The sequence below is a fragment of the Triticum dicoccoides genome, chromosome 2B, assembly GCF_002162155.2.
Source record: "Triticum dicoccoides isolate Atlit2015 ecotype Zavitan chromosome 2B, WEW_v2.0, whole genome shotgun sequence".
Taxonomy (NCBI): domain Eukaryota; kingdom Viridiplantae; phylum Streptophyta; class Magnoliopsida; order Poales; family Poaceae; genus Triticum; species Triticum dicoccoides.
The window spans coordinates 281,179,262-281,203,084 of NC_041383.1; positions in this window are offsets into that span (position 1 = coordinate 281,179,262).

Consider the following 23,823-nt stretch of genomic DNA (forward strand, 5'->3'; position numbering starts at 1 on the left):
AAAGAAAACCGGCCCGATCGAGCGCCCCCGCACCCCCTCACTCTAACAAGCGATCCCCTCCACCGACGCCGCCGCCGCGGTTAGGGTTCTTCCTCGGCTGCCTCACCCCCGTCGACGGTGCCGTGCGCCGCCACCACGCGCGGTCGCCTCTCGCCTCCTCCGACGCTCCAGCCCCGTAAGTCGCCCTCTCGATCTCCTCCTCTGTGTGCGCGCCACACTAGCTGCCCCTACTATCAATTTGCTATGGTGGCTCACCATGTTTTGGGATTCAGGGATTGCATGGTGGCTCCACGCTTCGATGCATGGCTCCAATCGATTTGCCGCGGTGGCTCGCCACTCCCCTCGCTGTCCCTACGCGGCGCTCCGCCCTCTCTGTTTTTTTTGTGGGAACGCCCTCTCTGTTAATTAGTATCACATATGGATTAATAGGATTAGTATCACATATGCATCTCTAGATCCTACTGTTAATTAGTATCACATAGGGGAGAGAGTAGAGGATTTTGTTGCTCACCGAAACTTAGGAGAGAGTAGAGAGAAGTAGCTAGAGAATTGGAGAGGCTTTTAGCACATATAATTGAAACTTGGGTTTCAATTCTTGGCTGCTACCCCTGGAGGAGTGGTGGCGGTAGCGGTGCCTAGTGTTCTAGGGTTTAGAGAGGGGGCGTCCATGTCGTGCCTTTTCCGGAGAGGAGCCACGGGCGGCGTCGGTTGCCGTGTGCCGTTCGTGAACGCCTCCACACGCTCAAGTTTGTCGATGGTGGTCCTAGGATTGGCTCCCCTTCTGAAATGGTGCCATGGGAGCTTTCGAGATATGCTCCTAGAGCCCTGGTGTCGTCTAGCTCAATCTGATATGACAACAACGGTTGATGGTTCACCATAGTGCTCGACCGTAGAATCGTGAGCATTTTTTAGCTCTGATATGACAGCCACAGTTGAGGGTTTCAATTCTTGGCTACTGCCACTAGCTTCTTTGTTGGACTGAACTTTATGTTTACTTTTTAGTTGTTATTTTGCTTGCCATGTGAACTCTAGCTATGAAAACTTTATGTTTACTTTTTGGGTCATTAATCCTTTAATCCTATTGCTTTAGGGAAATGGCGCCAACACCACCACCACCACCATGTCGACGGTGCAAGTCAAGGTGCTCCAGCAGCCTTGCAACTGGCACGCTATTTGGCATCTACTTCGAGTCTAGTTTTCTTAATGCGACGGTAATAAATTATATGAAACTAGTAACTACTATTTTGTTTTTAGTGTTATTGGCATTAATGCATCATGTATATATCATTTTGCTTTTTGTATACAGATCGTCCCATGCAATGTGAGGTCAGAATTCAATAATCTGACAGGAGACTCTGTGACCTTTGAGGCTCCTGGGGCCCCTACACTATTGAGATCGAGAAAAGACGAAAGATGATGCGGGTGGGAGGAGATGGATGGGTCCGTTTCATCGACAACATGCGTATCACCGGTGGTGAGTTGATCAGCTTCTCCTTCAGAGCTGAAAGACCCAAGCTGGCCGTGATTTATATCAACAAAGCAAAAGATTATGAGGATGATGAGGATGATGACGACCCACTCGGTGATCCCATCGTAGCTCAAAGAATGAAGTTGAGCGAGGAGGAGGTGTGCAACCTATGGGACATCATTCCGCCACGTGCTGACTTCGTCGGGGAGCCATTCATGACCCGCCTGACAAGTACCATGGTTGACGGGCATATGATGGTATGTTGCATTTACTGTAGTTTTTAGAGTAATTTGATGATATGCTTTATTGTTATACTTAGTGTAGAGTCCGATGATATATATGCTTAGTGAATCTTATATGCTTAGTGAATCTATGCTTAGTGAATCTTATATGCTTTATTGTTATACTTAGTGTAGAGTCCGATGATATATATGCTTAGTGAATCTTATATGCTTAGTGAATCTTATATGCTTTATTGTTATACTTAGTGTAGAGTCCGATGATATATATATACTTAGTGTAGAGTCTGATGATATATATGCTTAGTGTAGAGTCCGATGATATATATGCTTCGTGTAGAATGTGTGACGCTACTTATTAATTGATATGTTTTTCTTATTCAGAAATTGCCAAAGAGCCTATCTAAGAGTTGTGGTATCAAGCCTGATGAACAAGGCTCTGCTGGAATATGCCTTACCGCAAGGGGCTCCGTCACCACTTGTGCGTACGGCATGGACACGGATGGTCGCACATACTTCAACTCGGTTGGGTGGAAGAGCTTCCTCGTCGGCAAGAATCTTCATGTTGGACAGGCAATCCTAATTACTATCAGGAACACCCACCGCCCAGGCTTGAGGATGATGGTCGTCATCGACCTCATCTAGAACTTCATATGCATGCGTGTGGCTGTTGAACCATATATATGCTAGTATGACTACCTAGTAGACTTATCAACTGTGATCTATCCATGCATTGTTGACTACTATATGAGTTTGTGAGATTGTGTGGTTATATTAAATGCGGTACTATCATTAATGTTTGTGAGATGATTCTGTGAACTTAGTTTATTTGCACTGGACTTGTCTTGATTTCCATGAATATTGCACTTGACTGCTTTTTTATTTTTTATTTCTATTTGCCTAGTTGTAGCGTGGGGAGAAAACAGGGCGCTACTACTACGTGATGATAGTAGTAGCGCTGGTGGAGGAAGCAACGCTACTAATAAGTATTTTAGCTGCAGCGCTTGTTCAGAAACGCGCTACTGTTAAATAATAGCTGTAGCGCCCTAGCAGTAGCGCGGGTGCCCGCGCTACTGGTATGTAAAAAACCAGCACCACTAGTCAGCTTTTCTCTAGTAGTGGAAGGGGATCATGACCCCCCTCCCCACCCCCTTGCGAGGCCGAGTCTGGAACGAGCCGGAGCAGGCAGCAACAGGGCGTGCCGCGGCGCCGCATGCGGAGGCGAGTCCGTCACACCCCATCGCCCCCTGTCTATCTTAGGGGTGTGGCAAGCGCCAACTGGCAATTCTCACGGTTGTTGTTTTAGTTCTCGTGGCAACCGCCAAGTGACAGTGCTCGCTGTTGCTTGGAAAAAAAACAACCATCTAAGCAAACTGCAATGCTTAACTGACAACACATCTTTCTTCCCGTACCGAACTGCATTCTTGTGGTCAATGTACTGTTTTTATTTTTACGTGCGAGGGAACTGGTGCTGCGTGCTTGTTGTGGGTCGTGGTGCTTGTTGGTTTTTGGGCTGTGATAATGTGTTGGGCCCGTTGGGGTGTAAGATGCATTCGGCCCAAGTCGGCCTTGTCTTGTTGTATGCGTGCGCGCTAAATGTTTAGTCCCACCTCGCCCACCGAGAGCGCCCGACCTGTTTATAAGCCCTGGCCAGGCAACGGTCTCGAATTCCTCTGGTTACTTGTTTGGGAGCTTATACACGGCGCTCCTCTATGACCTATGGGCCCATGTGTGGCTGGCCCCATGCATCGTGGCTCAGAACGGACTCGCCTATTGTGGGCACAGACTTACTACAAGACTGGTTGGGGCCTGGTTCAACCTGGTTGGTCAATTTTTTTATATTTTCTTATTGCAAGCATTTTTTTCTTTAGCACTACATGTATTTGTGGCAATACAAATTATATCATTTGCACTGCTTCTACCAACATTGTGCACTGCAGTACGCGTATTAAGTCTGTATTTGTGCAAGGCACGAAAGTGACTGCAGTTCCTCTTGTGATTCATTTAGGTATGTACTGCACTTCTTGTACACACGTCGTGAACTGCCTGATACTATTCTCATGAACTACATTCCCCTTTGTTTAGACTGGTATGCGTATTATAATTTTTCAGAAATATGAATATTAATGGTCTTTCTTTAATTACTATCTTGGACTGCATGTACACACTTGGCGCTCTGCTTATATTTATCAATGTGCACTACATTCATCTTTCTTTTTTATGTTATGAGTTGCAGTAAGACTGCTTAATTTTTTTTGTTGAACGTTGTTTCTGAATCAGATATTGGTATGTTTTCATATCACACATCATATTTTTCAACCTTGTGTGTATACTTGTTCTAATACATAGTCAACAATCATTACCTAGTGCAATGACATTGTTTTACAAAGAAACATTCGACATGAAGCAACGAACATAAGCAAAACCTAGTAGATAGGAAACAAGGAACAACACAAGTACTAAAGTAAAATGAAACTAAACATAGCCCTGTTCATTTCTAGTTGCTGTATGGGATTACGACCTTGCTCTTGTTCTTTGCTTCTTTTTCTCTTTTTCCCTGTCTAGTCCCATTATGACATCATAGATGATTCTCCATGACTCGTAGGTTGCAAATGCATCTAATGCTGCATACTTAATAAGCTTGTCTGGCACCGGGAAAAACACCCGCAGAGTATGGTCCTCCTTGCGGTTGATTTTGTTCTTCATGTCATGGTAGTGAATGTCGATCAGCCTCCTGGCAACATCAGCCAAAGAGTCAAATTCCTTTTTCTTGTATGGGTCTCTCCATTCCACCTAAATATCAATGTAGTTGTCGGAGTTGATCTCCAAGCCAGATAGTTTCAGCTTGTTTTTGTCTCCTTCAATGGCGAATCGGCGTAGGTGTATTCATCATTCATGAGGAATTTGTCTAGTTCCATTGGCCTGCAAGATGTTTGTATAAATTGGATATTGTGAGATAGTACCATTTATTTTTGAGAAGTACCAATGTTGTTTTGATTTTTCTGAAACTGAAGTGCAATATGAATCCCCTGAATCTGTTGCAGTGAGTAGCTGATAATACTTTGTGCATGTTTGTTGTCTTGAATTGAATTTCATACATGTTTTAAATAGTTTGGAAAATTATCTTTTTTACCTCCAAATTCATACAAGATTGAATGTAGGCATTAATGGTGTTGTTTTCTATTGTTCGGGTAGATAATTTGTATTTGGTAAAACAAAATAAAACTGCGTGGAGCCAGATGAGTTACATGGAGCGAGATGAAAACTGTTAATGAATTCCTATGCCAGGCTTTAAAAAAATGAGAACCAGAGTTTATATAATGGAAATTGCGATGAAGAAAATTTAAAATCAATATTGATAAGCAATAGTACAGATTGATAATTATGCTCACCTGTCTTTAGCTGCAGAGATGTGGTAGACAAGGCATTCTTTTTCTACGCATAGCTGGAGCACTACTGTGTGTTGTAGCTTCACGTAGTGCATGTACTCGACACCAACGCCGACTAGTTTGACGGCCATTCTTCCGAGCTTCCTATTGAGCGTGGACAACATCTTGTCCATGTCTTGACCCTTGCTTGTGCAAACAATGTGGAGCTTCTGGTTGCCGTGGAGGTCGATGTCGTGGAGCTCCCTGGTGTACCCGTGGGGCTTCTTGTACAGAGGTGCATCCGCCATGGCTCTCCTCTGCTCTCTTGCGTTTGTTCTGGAGAGAGAGGTTAGTGAAAGGAAGTGGGGAGTAGAAGCTACAATGGGTTTTTGGGGGGACGAAGCAGTTGTGTTTTCTCCTCTGCCCTCCTCTGCTCTCTGTGACAGGACGTGGGAGTGGTGGAGCTCGGTGGTAGCATGGAGGGGCTGTGTTTTTAGTTATGTGGCAACTATAGAGAGGTTCTGCTATGAGGACGTTGTCCTAGTGCGTTGGAAATCTGGAACGTCATCGCCTCTTTTTTTGTGACAACTTCAGGTATGTAAGCAACTGTCAGAAAATGTGGTAATTGTGTTTTTGGTGAATTTTCCAATTAAGTGCACTTCTTCGGTACCTTGACAGAACTGCCCATGTCCACAACATGTACTACATGCAAGTTATTATTCTTCATATACTGTATTATATCGGATCGGGATTCATATAGATGTATGCACATTACTTTTTTGATGGAGTTCTTTCTTATTTTCTCTTTTTTATATGTGATGGTGATGTGGATGGAGGGTAGTGTTTGATAGGGGTACGGGACTGCTTTGCTTAACTAACAGTGCTGCATTCTTCATTTTTCTCCCTACTGCAATACAGCAGAAAGCGAACTGCATTTTAGAAGTAGCAATACTTCGTGCTTCCACATGACAAACTGCATTGTTGTAGGTCGCGGACTGCATTTGTACGTTGACTTCAAGCTTCCTGCATTTTATTTATGAGAGCGAACTGTAGTTTCTGGCAGTGCCCACACACATTTTTTGTGGTTGTTATATCATTTAAAAAATGTTTCTCATTTTTCTTTAATGTTTATTTTTGTACTTATTGATTTTTTAGTGGCCGTGTTATTTTAACTACCCTAGCATGTTGGGCATGTGTTAGAGGAGTGAAAACGCATTCATCCCAAGTAAGTCTGTTGGCATGGCTGGCTCCTGGTGCGCTGTCTGTGAGCGGTATCGTTTAGTCCCACCTCGCCCGCGGAGAGCGTGCTCGACCTATTTATAAGCGTTGGTGAGGCAGCCGTATGGAACTCCTTTGGTCACTTATTTGGGCGCTTATACACGTCGCTCGCTGCTCTATCCTCTCTGACCTGTGGTCCCATGTGTGCCCGACCCCATGCATCGTGGCTCAGAATGACTCACCTAATGTGGGCGCAGACCTACTACGAGACTAGCTGGGGCTGGTTGCACTTGGGAGGTCAATTTTCTTCCCTCTTAGGTATATTTTTCAAATGTACGGGCCTGCACTGCTTAGTAAATCATCTTGCACTGCATTCATCCAGTTTGTCTACTGCATGTGCACACATTCCTCACTACACATTTTTTGTGCACGGCATGCTGGTCGCATTTTTCTTTATTGTTTTTCCTCTTACGTATCCTTTTTCTAGTGTACTGGTGTGCACTGCTTTGTGGGGTCTGTGTGCACTGCATTTGTCAGAGTCTTCTGCTGCAGGTGTACACATTTTGTAATGCGTGCATCCTTTTTTGTGCCAACGTTGTGACTTCTTGTACCAACGTTGCGGACTGCATTGCTTGTATTTATAGACTGCATTATGTGCACTAAGTCTATGCGTTGTGCACTGCACGAAAGTGCTTCTCTTGTGCTTAATTTTGAGCATGTACAGCACTTCATGCAAACATATTATAAACTGTTTGGTATTACTTTGAAGAACTGCAATCACTTTTATTTAGAATGGTCTGCAAATTATAATTTTTAGAAATATAAATATTTAATGATCTGCGTTAGTTCGTGGGAAGTGTTGCAGTCAAAGTACACCTTTTTGGGGGTCCTTTTTTGGTAACATAAGCCTTCATTGATTCCCCTTCATTCTTGGTAACATAATTTTCATTAACTCTCGTTTAATTTTCAGTTTTGACCTTTTTGCATTCCTCTTCTATAAATGTAGGCCAACTTCTACCCTACCTTTGAAGTTCATTTCTCCTCTGGCAGCAACTTCTCTCCTTTCTCCAGCCTCTCTTTATTTATTTTCATTTTCTAGGTTTTTATTGTGATGGCTCCAGGCCCCTGCGCGAATCTCTCCTACTGCGGTCATGGTTGTGGTGTGCCGACGCACTGCGATTGCTCAGCTTGTTCGCAGGCCCGTCGTGCTCGCCGGGGGGTGGAAAGGTCTTGTGCCAAGCTGGGCAAGCGGAGCAGCTTGCATATGGCACAGTATTCACGGAAGCATTGGATATGGGCCACAACAATGTTGATGCGTTCTATTCCACCCTGCTTTCTCGTGGCCGTGGCCGCATAAGTCCTTTTGTTCATCAGCTTACGCCAACAGACGTGGCGACTCACTACAAGATGGTATTTTTCGCTAGATCTCATTTTTTTTCTTTGTGTTTTCTTTTTTTGTATAATTCCATTCTAGTCTAAACTTCTAGTATTTTAGGAACGCACTTTTTTTGTTTTATTGAAGTGTACTGCACTGTGTACTTATTTCTTGTTTTTTTTGCTTGTGTGCATGGAGGTTGTGTTTTAGTTTGCATGGATACAATATGTGAACTGCTTAGATATTAGACAAGCACTACTAGTTTCCACAATTTTTCCCGGTTTGTACGGTGTGTACTACATGTAGCTAGGCTCGAGAACTGCATGATAGTTTGAAGCGTTCTACACCTGAAACCATCCAAGTACCTTGTAGGCGTTGATGGGCGGCTGTATCTGCAGAAAGGCTGGAAGGAATTTGTCATTGATAGTGGCCTAAAGTCTGAGCAAGTTGTTGTCCTCAACTTCTTTGAACTCGAGGATCGTATGGTTAGAATCACGTTTGATGTGACTAGTTAAGGTTATGAGGTTGATTGTAATAAGTACTTTTGCGTATCAAACGCTTCAACTTTTGATGTGTTTTCTAATAAGTACTTTTTCAATCTGAACCGCTTGAATTATAAGTCAGAACTTCATGCTGCGTGTGAGCTAACTGCATTTTTTTGTGTTGTGGATCAAAATATGTCAACATTTACTCTATGCATCATTTCTCTCAATATGGTTTACCCTATACATCATTTCTCTCAAGATGGATTAGTTGAAGAACTCATAGTCAGTGGGAAATTTAGGTTTACACAAAATTTAAACTAATACATAAGTCGTATAGATATGCAAATTGCTATGTATATTATTAATTTATTGAACTTCATCTATTTGGTCGTTAACCTGTTGCTTCTTCGCGGTGATTGGAGCGTGTCTAATGTCACACTTTCTTTGGTTTTCCATGGCGGTGTTGTTGGTTCTTGTCTTTACACCGCTGTGTTTGTAGCCCCTCGCGTGTGGTTGATGGCGGCTTTTGTTTTCCAGCACTGTGAACTGCAGTCTTCCTTGCTCCTCGCGTGATGGTTGATGGCGGCTTTTGTTTTCCAGCGCTGTGAACTGTAGTCTTATTTGCTCCTTGCATGTTGGTTGATGGCGGCTTTTGTTTTCCAATGTTGTGAACTACGTCCTTCTTTGCTCCTCGCGTGATGGTTGATGGTGGCTTTTGTTTTCCAACGCTATGAATTGCATCCTTTCGTGCTCCTACCTGGTATTTTGTATGCGGTGTCATTCGCGGTTGTTTCTGTACAATAACATCCCCTTGTGATTTATGTCTTTTGTTCGGTGGTCTTGTGGGCATTGTTTCATCGTTTTCTTTGCCCTCTTCACTCTCTTCCTCCTCGTCTTCATCTGTTTCTTCATAAGGCACTCTTTCTTCAGTTTATTCACGTTCTTCATCCTCTTCACTACCTTGTTCTTCCTCCTCCTCTTCTTCATCTGCTTCTTCATAAGCCATTTGTTCTTCAGTTGTGTCACCATCTTCTTCTGTGATTTCATCTTCTTCGTCTTCTTCGTTTTCTAATCTTGTTCTTATGTCTCTTCCTCTTTTTGCAGATGTTGCAATGTCTGGGTTTCGTCCATTTTTTAGTGTTGTCAGCGAAATCTCTGTTTCGTTGTGCATCGCCATGTCCATGGTGTTCTTGTTCATGTCTTTTCTTACATGTCCTGGAATTGTGGCTGCTGATTTAATTACATGTCTTGCACCTGTTTATTCCCAGTGGGTGACCATCACTATCCAACTCAGGCTGTGGCTTACTATTTTTGTCATCATTTTTCGCCTTGCATGCAGCTTTTTTTTGGGTTGCGTCACTCCCTTTCTTCCTTCCTCTTGTGTTTGAAATAGGAGGTGGAAGAATTGTTTCTTTTTTGATTGCACCAGTTGTGCTGTGTTCTGTATTTTCTACTTGCTCGGCATTATTGTCATGTTGGGATTTCTCTGCTTGCTTTAGTTTTGACGCTTCTTCTTCTTCTTCTTTGTTGCGTGCATCAACTTCCGTGATTAGTCCCCTCATACCAGACAACGCTCTGTGGCACCCATCGTCGGACCTTGTCGCTCTGTTTGCAAGGACCATTGTTGTTTCTGTCAGCAATTTCCTACGACAAAAAAGCGAGCTTCCATCTGCTGTTGTTTGTTCGTAGTCTCTTCTGTCAAACATTGCATTTGATCTCACATTCCGGGTGTATCCTTTCATGATGTACACCTCAGGAATCTTGAGTACTCTCAGATGAGAAAGCATGCATAACACATGGACGCAAAAGAGCCCTGCAGACAACACATTTTTTCTTTGTTCTGTAAGTGAACTGTATGAAATTAATAAACACATTTTTTTGTTATTTGTTCATTCTTAAGGAAGTGAACTTCACTTGGTCTTGTGAAGTACTCATGCATGTGTACTTCTATAGTTCAGTAAGTGAGGTTTCATGCATGACTATCAGAAATTAGGACTTTTTTCTAGCGAGTCGCACCTGTGTGTTTCCAGGGTTTGCACTCACATTCGTAGACACCTTTCTCTTCATCGGCGACCACTTAGAAATTATCCTTGCCCAGTCAAATGCATCTGATCTATTGTAGTGGTGTACAAGGTACTTTGTTGGGTTCTCAAAGCACCATTCTGCTCTGAATGCGGTGTTGTGGTAGAGTGTTTCTTTGAAATCTCCAAAAACTGCCCTTGTATACACTTTTGATAGCTGAACTTCGAACCCAAACTGGGTTGTTGTCTTTACCTCCGACTGCATGATCAGAAATGTAGCATTATGAATCAGAGAAATGAAATTTTGTTTGTTTTTGTAGTTATATTTAGCAGTTTTTGATGGACATTTTTATTTACGTCATTTGCTACTATCTCTGCGCGCTCGACGACCTTCCTAGTCTAATGCACTTGTCCATCTGTTGAGCAAATAGATCGAGATCATGCTTCTCTTTGATGAAGTTTTTCTTCAATATGTGGTTCATGCTCTCGCTTCTCTGCGTGGAAGTCATCCGAGCATAGAAAATTTCCTTGTAGTAAGATGAGATCCACTCGTGCCTGTCATCCATAGCGAATTCATCACTTCGTCGTTTTCCAAGTTGTATTTTTGAATGAGGTCCTTCCATGCCCGTTCAAATTCTGATGGCATTAGTGGGTGGTTCATCACTGCATTGAGGTCATACTTTAGTTTCTCGTGCGCCTTATACAACAAGGCGAGGTGGTCTTTGTACTTCTTCATGATATGCGACCAACACAACTTATATAATGTATCTGGGAGGATAGTTTTTAATGCTTCCTTCATCGAAGAACATTGGTATGAAAAGGTACAAATAGTGTTTTTTCATTAAGTTATTTGTGTGTAAGAAAGACGGAAGAAATAGAAGTGTACAAAACAAACGTAGGTATATAGGTGTTGTTTTTTTGTACCTGTGAGCATGCAGATTGGTGGCTTGTTGTTCATACACCTCAGGAGTGTCTTGAAAACCCACTCGAACGACGGTATCCTTTTATCTCGCACAAGGGAAACAACAAATATGGTAATTTGTAGATGATGGTTCACTCCCACGAAGGCTCCCAGCGGCATGTGGATTTGTTAGTTTTATATGTCGTGTCAAATATAGCACAGTCCCCAAAATCTTCATACGATCCTTTGCAACTTGCGTTGGCCCAAAAGACGTTTCTTACACGGTTATCTGCATTAACATCATAATCATAGAAGAACTCTGGGTTTATCTTTTGCATCTTCTCAAAGAAATCCAGAAGTTTCTTGACGTCATCTTAGGACTCTTCTATGGCAAACTTATGTTTCCTGCATTTCAAACGCAACGCAAACTCATCTCATAAAAGTGGAAATAATTACCGACATAATGCTTAAGCGATATGCTTTGTGACGTGCTTACTTGTTGACCCAGTCGCGGCTAGTATGTCCCATGTACTCCAGACCACCGGACATACGCGACAACATTGTCATCATCAACTGGTCAATCAAAGGATCGTCTCTTTTGTGCGAGCGCATGTGTAGAAGCATCTTGGGGCTTTCTAGAATCTTGTGATTGTGATTTAGTTCAACCATTCTATCACAAATTTGCCATCCTTCCTCTCTTTGACTCTTATTTTTGCCTTCCATCCAATCCTTTTTTATGTCTTCTCACGTTTCCGGTCATAATATGACACAGTCTGCTTGTCGCCCCTTCTCTTGAGAAGACAATGTAGGCAATTGTCTTGTGTTTTGCCCTCTTGTGTATGCCAAACCCTGCATATCTTGAACAAGTCTTGTAAAAGTCCCATGCTTTGTCGTACGTGCTCTATGAGATAAAGTGTTCTGTTCTGTTTAAATACGAGGAGTGCATACAAGTTTAATAATGCACTGCAATGTTCCTAAGTTTTCAAAATAATCGACTGTATTAGATGTTAGTCCAAACCTCACAAGAAATATTAGTGTGCACTTCAATGTTATCTGAATGGACTGCAATTTTTTAGGACATAAATTTACATGTGTGCAATGTCGTTCATCCGATGGCGTTTGCAGCTCGCCCGGTTTTATTGGACATGGCGGGGTTATAGCAGATCTGTGTAGTTGAGGATCTTGCGGCGGCAATAGTGAGGAGGATTTGTACCTGCCGTTGACTTTTGACCGAGGCTCCCTTGGTGGTTGCATTGTCGAAGTTGATGCAACAGGTCTACTTGGAGCTTTGTTTTTTGGTGCAGCAGGTGGACGGTGAGCTCTGTTTTGTGGTGCAGCAGGTGGATGCGGTGGTAATCCAGTGTTGTGGTGATGTCTCACTTGATTAGTTTGAAATTTTTGTAGTGGCGGCACATCATCATAATCATCATCTGCTACAACATCATGTTCCATTGAATCATCATTGTCTGTTCGGACATGCTGTCCAAATGTAGTGAACTCGTGCTTGTACTCTGGGTTGAGAAGTGTTATTGGCTCATCTTCATCCTCATCATCTTCATTATCCCGTCGTTGAGTGCCCTCCCACATGAAGGTGACATCGTCGTCATCTTCGACTACCTATTCTTCCTGGAAAAAACCCTCTTCCGGAGAGTATTGCACCCTGTTTGTTGTTGTGAAGAATCCTCGAGGAATCGCAGGTGTAACCCAGCCAGCCTCTCTTTCAGAAGAAGTTTTACTCTTCTGAAAATTGTTGTTCCCACGGTTGTTAGTTATGCGCGGCTGTATCAATTGAACGTCATTTCCTGCACAAAATGGCGAAGCTGCATGGTCACGTTAAATGAACAGAATCATGCAAACTGCAATGTGTTCGAAATAGTAATGCGAACGCTGACTGCATCACCCTACAAGGTGAACTAAAGTAACCGCATTGCATCATTATCCATAATGAGCCTATACAACCGTACTGCATTTCCCAGCAAGCATACTGCATTAACGAGCAACTGCACTGCATTTTTTCCATGACGAAGTAAAGTAACCGCACTACATCAGTTTTGCAGGCGTATTGTATTGCTTTGTTTGGAATAAGTAAACCGAGATAGTTGAGGAAGTGTACTGCTTACCTCGTCTTGCAGTGCTTCCTTGCGTTTGCAGGAAAAAGCTCTCTTCTCGTCCCTCTGTAGAACTTTTGCGTTCAACCGTGCAGTCCACTTACCCTTCAGAAGTTCATGAGTGGTATTGACGTTGCTCAAGGTGAGTGGTGATGGAGGATTTGCACTGAAGGTCGTTATAGCCTTAATCCAAGAAGCTGTCGTGGATGAAGGAATCTTGCGCACAGTCCTCCTTGCTCGAATTGGTGTGATGTCGAGGCAACACCAATCCACATCGGATGAAGTACAGGTAACTGAAGACCCTCCCCTCAATCCTGTGGTACTTCAAGGCCCGAAGGAGATAGGTGGTGGCTCTACAGAGCTGCTTCCGCGGAAGAAGGCCGATATGCGAGCGGGGGAGGCGTTGCTCGGTTGCTGCCACAGAAGAAGACCGAGAGGCGACGGGAGGTGTAGCTTCTTGGCCGCTGCCGCAGGCGAAGGCCGGGAACGGAGGGGCGGTGTCGCTGCCAGCCACCGCCGCAGAAGAAGGCCGGGAGGTGAGGGGTGGTGTCGCTCCCATGCTGCCACCACAGGAGAAAGCGGGGAGGTGAGGGGCAACATCGGTCCTAGGCCGCTGCCGTGGAAGAAGGCCGGGAGGGGAGGGGTGGCGGCACTCCCTGGCCGTTGCCTTGGAAGAAGGCCTGGCGGGGAGGGGCGGCGATGCTCCCAGGCCGCTGCCGCAATAGAAGGCGGGGAGGAGAGGGGCGGCGACGCTCTGGTGGGGGATGTGCAGAATAAGCCAGGTGTTATTAGAATAAGACTCTTAAGGAGTGTTATCATAATAGACCCACCCTATATATATATATATATATATATATATATATATATATATCGGTGGGTGAAATAGACGTGGATTAGATTCAGGTGGAGGCAACATGGTGCATATCCAAAGTACTACTAATCCAAACTTGATCACTTTAGTTTGGATAGTAGTACTTTCGATCTGCACCATGTTGTCTCCACTTGAATCTAATCCACGTTTATTTCACCCGCTGATATAATAAATCATCATGATCATTAAATCATATGATGAGACTACTGTATAAAACCTGTACAAATACTGTGCTAATATGCTGCAGAAAAAATACAGGAAAATTTAGAAGTAGCATGGGGCTTGCACGTAGCAGTAGCGTGTGTTTACCAGCAGCGCACACTGAATAGAGGCGCCGCTGCTATTAGCAGCAACGCGGTTTTGCAAGCACGCTACTACCAAAGTTTAGTTGTAGCGCATTAGTAGTAGCACTGGTGCCCACGCTATTGCTAATGTAAAACCCCACACTACTGCTAGGCTTTTCCCTAGTAGTGTATGGAGATACCTATGATCGAATCTCGTGCAAGTAACATATCGCCAGACAAAGGGAATTGCATACGGGATTAACTAAATCCTTGACATCGTGGTTCAACTCATAAAAGATCTTCGTGGAATATGTAGGAACCAATATGGGCATCCAGGTTACGCTATTAGTTATTGATCGGAGAGGAGTCTCGGTCATGTCTACATTATTCTTGAACCCGTAGGGTCCGCATGCTTAACGTTCGGTGAAGCTAGAGTAATATTGGGATATGCATGATGGTGACCAAATGTTGTTCAGATTCCCGGATGAGATCATGGATGTCACGAGGATCTCCGAAATGGTCCGGAGGTAAACATTTATATATGGAAAGTTGCTTACAGGGTTTCCAAAAAAGTTTCATTTTTTCAGTATTGTGTCGGAAAGCTTCTAGAAGCTTTCAAAAACTTCCGAAGGACTTCGGAAGTCCACCAAGGGTTCCACCACGTACCAAGGGCCAGCATGGACTGAAGAGAGGCTCCCTGGCCTTATTGGTCCAGGCGCACTGCTACTTCTTGAGCTTGCGTTGGTTTTTACCTTGAAGAGGAAAGGGTGATGAGCAAAGTAAGAGATAAGTATTTCCCTCAGTTTGAGAACTAAGGTATCAATCTGGTAGGAGACAACGCACAAATCACCGAATACCTGCACAAACCATCAAACAAATTGCACCCACTGCGATAAAGGGGTTGTCAATCCCTTCATGGTTACTTGCAAAAGTGAGATCTGATAGAGATAGATAAAGGATAAAGTAAATATTTTTGGTATTTTTGGTTTATAGATCGAAAAGTAAAAGATTGCAAAATAATAGATCGGAAACTTATATGATGGAAAATAGACCTGGGGGCCACAACTTTCACTAGAGGCTTCTCTCAAGATAGCAAATAATATGGTGGGTGAACAAATTACTGTTGAGCAATTAATAGAAAAGTGCAAAGTTATGATGATATCTAAGGCAATGATCATGAATATATGCATCAAGGCCATGTCAAGTAGACCAACTCCTATCTGCATCTACTGCTGTTACTCCACACATCGACCGCTATCCAACATGCATCTAGAGTATTAAGTTCATAAAGAATGGATTAGTGCATTAAGTAAGATGACTTGATGTAGATGAAGTACCTCAAGCAATATGATGAAAACCCCATCCTTTTATCCTCGATGGCAACAATACAATGCATACCTTGCTGCCCCTACTGTGACTGTGAAAGGACACCGCAAGATTGAACCCAAAGCTAAGCACTTCTCCCATTGCAAGAAAAACTAATCTAGTTGGCCAAACCAAACCGATAGTTCGAAGAGAATTACAAAGATATCAAATCATGAATAAAAAGAATTTAGAGGAGATTCAAATAATATTCATAGATAATGTAATAGCCCAAAAATTGGGTTATCAATTTTTGTGATGTTATTCCTTCCTAGCACTCTTTTCAAAATCTTTCTTTGGAGTTTTGCTGGATGATCCTAAGAATCCAGTCAATTTTCAACATATAAAAACCTTGTCCATGTCTCTGATTATGGGAAAGACCTCATTTGCATCCTCTCAAACTCCATGAGAACATATTCAAAACCTAATTCCAAATGTTGGAATTTGAATCTTGCCTTTGTGATTACAAAGGAGCCCTCATTTCGTTTGCTTTGTTGAACTTCCAAATATTCTCAGAGATCCTCCTACAACCATAACCCTGGATATGCAAAAATATTGCCAAGTCATTTGCAGTATTTTTCATTTCAAATTAATGCCTTTTTTGCTGTTTAAAGGAATTAAATCCAGGAAAATATCTATTTGTCTCCAAAGCTCCTGAAAATTTGTGGATATATTCTTTGTGACCATATCGACTCTCTAACAAAAATATTGGCCACATTTAAATAAGGAAAAATGCCTTTTCTTATTTTAAGCCAATATTGCATTTCTGCCACTTTCTAAAGGAATTACCTTTTATAGACAGGAAAATTCCCAAATAATTTGTTGATGTTTTCAATGTTATATCTTCACTAGTTCCATCCAAATCTCATGTTTCACAGTTCAAAATTTTGGCACATGATCCAATGCAAGTTTCTACCTTTTCTGGAATTTTGCAAAAGAAGTGCTAGATTCCTAAATCCTTTTTAGCAGAAATTTTGCAGGGTGGTTTATATTGATAAATCACTACTGCAAACCAAGAATCAGCTAAATCCATGTATCCAATCTTCCCCTGCAATTTTCTCAAGTTTCTATTTAGGTTGCTTGTCTATGAAGGAAGTACCATCATGGATGATCAAAATGAGCTGAAACTTTTCGAGCATTCTCTAATGATTATATCTGTTGGGGAACGTTGCAGAAAATTAAAATTTTTCCTACGGTTTCACCAAGATCCATCTATGAGTTCATCTAAGCAACGAGTCAAGGGGAAGAGTTTGCATCTACATACCACTTGTAGATCACGAGCGAAAGCTTGTCAAGGGGATGGTGATGATGGAGTCGTACTCGAACGTGATTCGGATCACCGATGTCCAAGTGTTGAACGGACAGCACCTCCGCATTCAACACACGTACGGGACGGGAGACGTCTCCTCCGTCTTGATCCAGCAAGGAGGAAGGAGAGGTTGAGGAAGGCAGCTCCAACGGCAGCACGACGGCGTGGTGTAGTTGGTGCAGCAGTACTCCGACAGAGCTTCGCCAAGCACGTACGGAGGAGGAGAGGTGTTGGGGAGGGGAGGGGCTGCGCCTTGAGTTGTGGTGTCTTGCAGCCCTCCCCTCACCCCTCTATATATAGGGGAAGGGGCAAGGGGGGCCGGCCCTCTAGGGAAAACCCTAGGGGGGGCGGCGGCCAAGGGGTGGGGGGCTTGCCCCCCAAGCAAGGGGGGTGCGCCCCCTTTAGGGTTTCCCCCCCAACCCTAGGCGCATGGGCCCAAAGGGGGGGTGCCAAGGCCACCAGGGGCTGGCTGCTATCCCTACGCAGCCCAAGTGGCCCCCCGGGAGGGGTGGTCCCTCCCGGTGGACCCCCGGAACCTTTCCGGTGGTCCCGGTACAATACCGGTATGACCCCGAAACTTTCCGGTGCCCGTTTAACAACTTCCCATATATAAAACTTCACCTCCGGACCATTCCGGAACTCCTCGTGACGTCCGGGATCTCATCCGGGACTCCGAACAACATTTGGTAATCACATACTTGTCTTCCTGATAACCCTAGCGTCACTGAACCTTAAGTGTGTAGACCCTACGGGTTCGGGATACATGCAGACATGACCGAGACTCTCCGGTCCATAACCAACAGCGGGATCTGGATACCCATGTTCGCTCCCACATGCTCCTCGATGAAGTCATCGGATGAACCACGATGTCGAGGATTCGATCAAACCCCGTATACAATTCCCTTTGTCAATCGGTACGTTACTTGCCCGAGACTCGATCGTCGGTATCCCAATTCCTTGTTCAGTCTCGTTACTGGCAAGTCACTTTACTCGTACCGTAATGCATGATCCCGTGGCCAACACCTTGGTCACCTTGAGCTCATTATGATGATGCATTACCGAGTGGGCCTAGAGATACCTCTCCGTCATACGGAGTGACAAATCCCAGTCTCGATCCGTGTCAACCCAATAGACACTTTCGGAGATACCTGTAGTGCACCTTTATAGTCACCCAGTTACGTTGTGACGTTTGATACACCCAAAGCATTCCTACGATATCCAGGAGTTACACGATCTCATGGTCGAAGGAAGAGATACTTGACATTGGAAAAGCTCTAGCAAACGAACTAACCGACCTTTGTGCTATGCTTAGGATTGGGTCCTGTCCATCACATCATTCTCCTAATGATGTGATCCCGTTATCAACGACATCCAATGTCCATAGCCAGGAAACCATGACTATCTGTTGATCACAACGAGCTAGTCAACTAGAGGCTTACTAGGGACATATTGTGGTCTATGTATTCACATGTGTATTACAATTTCCGGATAATACAGTTATAGCATGAATAAAAGACTATTATCATGAACAAAGAAATATAATAATAACACTTTTATTATTGCCTCTAGGACATATTTCCAACAGTGTCCCACTTGCACTAGAGTCACTAATCTAGTTACATTGTGATGAATCGAACACCCATAGAGTTCTGGTGTTGATCATGTTTTGCTCGCGAGAGAGGTTTAGTCAACGGATCTGCGACATTCAGGTCTGTATGTACTTTGCAAATTTCTATGTCTCCATCTTGAACATTTTCACGGATGGAGTTGAAACGACGCTTGATGTGCCTGGTCTTCTTGTGAAACCTGGGCTCCTTGGCAAGGGCAATAGCTCCAGTGTTGTCACAGAAAAGTTTGATTGGCCCCGATGCATTGGGTATGACTCCTAGGTCGGTGATGAACTCCTTCACCCAAATAGCTTCATGCGCTGCCTCCGAGGCTGCCATGTACTCCGCTTCACATGTAGATCCCGCCATGATGCTCTACTTGCAGCTGCACCAGCTTACTGCTCCACCATTCAACATATACACGTATCCGGTTTGTGACTTAGAGTCATCCAGATCTGTGTCGAAGCTAGCGTCGACGTAACCCTTTACGACGAGCTCTGCGTCACCTCCATAAACGAGAAACATGTCCTTTGTCCTTTTCAGGTACTTCAGGATATTCTTGACCGCTGTCCAGTGTTCCTTGCCGGGATTACTCTGGTATCTTGCTACCAAACTTACGGCAAGGTTTACATCAGGTCTGGTACACAGCATGGCATACATAATAGATCCTATGGCTGAAGCATAGGGGATGACACTCATCTCTTCTTTATCTTTTGCCGTGGTCGGTGACTGAGCTGAGCTCAATCTCACACCTTGTAACATAGGCAAGAACCCTTTCTTGGACTCATCCATTTTGAACTTTTCAAAATCTTATCAAGGTATGTGCTTTGTGAAAGACCTATGAGGCATCTCGATCTATCTCTATAGATCTTGATGCCTAATATATAAGCAGCTTCTCCAAGGTCCTTCATTGAAAAACATTTGTTCAAGTAGGCCTTAATGCTATCCAGAAATTCTATATTATTTCCCATCAAGAGTATGTCATCCACATATAATATGAGAAATGCTACAGAGCTCCCACTCACTTTCTTGTAAACGTAGGCTTCTCCATAAGTCTGCATAAACCCAAACGCTTTGATCATCTCATCAAAGCGAATATTCCAACTCCGAGATGCTTGTACCAGCCCATAAATGGATTGCTGGAGCTTGCATACTTTGTTAGCGTTCTTAGGATCGACAAAACCTTCCGGCTGCATCATATACAGCTCTTCCTTAAGATGCCCGTTAAGGAATGCCGTTTTGACGTCCATCTGCCATATCTCATAATCGTAGTATGCGGCAATTGCTAACATGATTCGGACGGACTTAAGCTTCGCTACGGGAGAGAATGTCTCGTCGTAGTCAATCCCTTGAACTTGTCGATAACCCTTAGCGACAAGTCGAGCTTTATAGATGGTGACATTACCATCCGTGTCCGTCTTCTTCTTAAAGATCCATTTGTTTTCTATCGCTCGCCGATCATCGGGCAAGTCAGTCAAAGTCCATACTTTGTTTTCATACATGGATTCTATCTCGGATTTCATGGCTTCTAGCCATTTGTTGGAATCTGGGCCCGCCATCGCTTCTTCATAGTTCGAAGGTTCACCGTTGTCTAACAACATGATTTCCAGGACAGGGTTGCCGTACCACTCTGGTGCGGAACGTGTCCTTGTGGACCTACGAAGTTCAGTAGCAACTTGATCTGAAGTACCTTGATCATCATCATTGGTTTCCTCTTCAGTTGGTGTGGGCATCACAGGAACATTTACCTGAGCTACATCACTTTCCCGTTCGAGAGGTAGTACTTCATCAAATTCTACTTTCCTCCCACTTACTTCTTTCGAGAGAAACTCTTTTTCCAGAAAGCATCCATTCTTGGCAACAAAGATCTTGCCCTTGGATCTTAAGTATAAGGTATACCCTACAGTTTCCTTAGGGTATCCTATGAAGACGCATTTTTCCGACTTGGGTTCGAGCTTTTCAGGTTGAAGTTTCTTGACATAAGCATCGCATCCCCAAACTTTTAGAAACGACAGCTTAGGTTTCTTCCCAAACCATAATTCATACGGTGTCGTCTCAACGGATTTAGACGGTGCCCTATTTAAAGTGAATGTAGCTGTCTCTAGAGCGTATCCCCAAAATGATAGCGGTAAATCGGTAAGAGACATCATAGACCGCACCATATCCAATAGAGTGCGATTACGACGTTCGGACACACCGTTTCGCTGAGGTGTTCCAGGCGGCGTGAGTTGTGAAACGATTCCACATTTCCTTAAGTGTGTGCCAAATTCGTGACTTAAATATTCTCCTCCACGATCTGATCGTAGGAACTTTATCTTTCGGTCACGTTGATTCTCCACCTCATTCTGAAATTCCTTGAACTTTTCAAAGGTCTCAGACTTGTGTTTCATTAAGTAGGCATAACCATATCTACTTAAGTCATCAGTGAGAGTGAGAACATAACGATATCCTCCGCGAGCCTCAACGCTCATTGGACCGCACACATCGGTATGTATGATTTCCAACAAGTTGGTTGCTCGCTCCATTGTTCCGGAGAACGGAGTCTTGGTCATTTTTCCCATGAGGCATGGTTCGCATGTGTCAAATGATTCATAATCAAGAGACTCTAAAAGTCCATCAGCATGGAGCTTCTTCATGCGCTTCACACCAATGTGACCAAGGCGGCAGTGCCACAAGTATGTGGGACTATCGTTATCAACTTTACATCTTTTGACATCTACACTATGAACATGTGTAATATTACGCTCGAGATTCATTAAGAATAAACCATTGACCATCGGAGCATGACCATAATACATATCTCTCATATAAATCGAACAACCATTATTCTCAGACTTAAATAAGTAGCCATCTCGTATTAAATGAGATCCAGATACAATGTTCATGCTCAAACTCGGCACTAAATAACAATTATTAAGGTTCAAAACTAATCCCGTAGGTAAATGTAGAGGCAGCGTGCCGATGGCGATCACATCGACTCTGGAACCATTCCCGACGCGCATCGTCACCTCGTCCTTCGCCAGTCTCCGTTTATTCCGCAGCTCCTGCTGTGAGTTACAAATATGAGCAACGACACCGGTATCAAATACCCAGGAGTTACTACGAGTACTGGTAAGGTACACATCAATTACATGTATATCAAATATACCTTTGGTGTTGCCGGCCTTCTTATCCGCTAAGTATTTGGGGCAGTTCCGCTTCCAGTGACCCTTCCCCTTGCAATAAAAGCACTCAGTCTCAGGCTTGGGTCCATTCTTTGAGTTCTTCCCGGCAACTGGCTTACCGGGCGCGACAACCTCTTTGCCGTCCTTCTTGAAGTTCTTTTTACCCTTGCCCTTCTTGAACTTAGTGGTCTTATTGACCATCAACACTTGATGTTCTTTCTTGATTTCAACCTCTGCTGACTTCAGCATAGAAAATACTTCAGGAATGGTCTTTACCATCCCCTGCATATTGTAGTTCATCACAAAGCTCTTGTAGCTTGGTGGGAGCGACTGAAGGATTCTGTCAATGACTGCCTCATCAGGGAGGTTAATATTCAGCTGGGTCATACGGTTGTGCACCCCAGACATCTTGAGTATGTGCTCACTGACAGAACTATTTTCCTCCATCTTACAACTATAGAACTTGTCGGAGATGTCATATCTCTCGACCCAGGTGTGAGCTTGAAAAACTAGTTTCAGCTCTTCGAACATCTCATATGCTCCGTGATGCTCAAAACGCTTTTGGAGCCCCGGTTCTAAGCTGTAAAGCATGCCACACAGAACGAGGGAGTAATCATCAGCACGAGACTGCCAAGCATTCATAATGTCTTGGTTCTCTGGGACGGGAGCATCACCTAGCGGTCCTTCTAGGACATATTGTTTCCTGACAGCTATGAGGATGATCCTCAGGTTCCGGACCCAGTCCGTATAGTTGCTGCCATCATCTTTCATCTTGGTTTTCTCTAGGAACGCGTTGAAGTTCATGTTGACATGAGCGTTGGCCATTTGATCTACAAGACATATTTGCAAAGGTTTTAGACTAAGTTCATGATAATTAAGTTCTAATCAAATTATGAACTCCCACTTAGATTAGACATCCCTCTAGTCATCTAAGTGTTACACGATCCGAGTCGACTAGCCCGTGTCCGATCATCACGTGAGACGGACTAGTCATCGTCGGTGAACATCTTCATGTTGATCGTATCTTCCATACGACTCGTGTTCGACCTTTCGGTCTCCGTGTTCCGAGGCCATGTCTGCACATGCTAGGCTCGTCAAGTTAACCCTAAGTGTTTTCGCTGTGTAAAACTGTCTTACACCCGTTGTATGTGAACGTAAGAATCCATCACACCCGATCATCACGTGGTGCTTAGAAGCAACGAACTGTAGCAACGGTGCACAGTTAGGGGAGAACACTTCTTGAAATTTTGTAAGGGATCATCTTATTTACTACCGTCGTCCTAAGTAAACAAGATGCATAAAACATAATAAACATCACATGCAATTATATAAAGTAGTGACATGATATGGCCAATATCATATAGCTCCTTTGATCTCCATCTTCGGGGCTCCATGATCATCTTGTCACCGGCATGACACCATGATCTCCATCATCATGATCTCCATCATCGTGTCTTCATGAAGTTGTCACGCCAACGACTACTTCTACTTCTATGACTAACACGTTTAGCAATAAAGTAAAGCAAGTTACATGGCGTTCTTCAATGACACGCAGGTCATACAAAAATAAAGACAACTCCTATGGCTCCTGCCAGTTGTCATACTCATCAACATGCAAGTCGTGAATCCTATTACAAGAACATGATCTCATACATCACAATTCATCATTCATCACAACTTCTGGCCATATCACATCACATGATCAATCGCTGCAAAAACAAGTTAGACGTCCTCTAATTGTTGTTGCATCTTTTACGTGGCTGCAATTGGGTTCTAGCAAGAACGTTTTCTTACATACGAATAACCACAACGTGATTTTGTCAACTTCTATTTACCCTTCATAAGGGCCCTTTTCATCGAATCCGCTCCAACTAAAGTGGGAGAGACAGACACCCGCCAGCCACCTTATGCAACTAGTGCATGTTAATCGGTGGAACCGGTCTCACGTAAGCGTACGTGTAAGGTTGGTCCTGGCCGCTTCATCCCACAATACCGCTGAAGCAAGAAAAGACTAGTAGAGGCAAGCAAGTTGACAAGATCCAC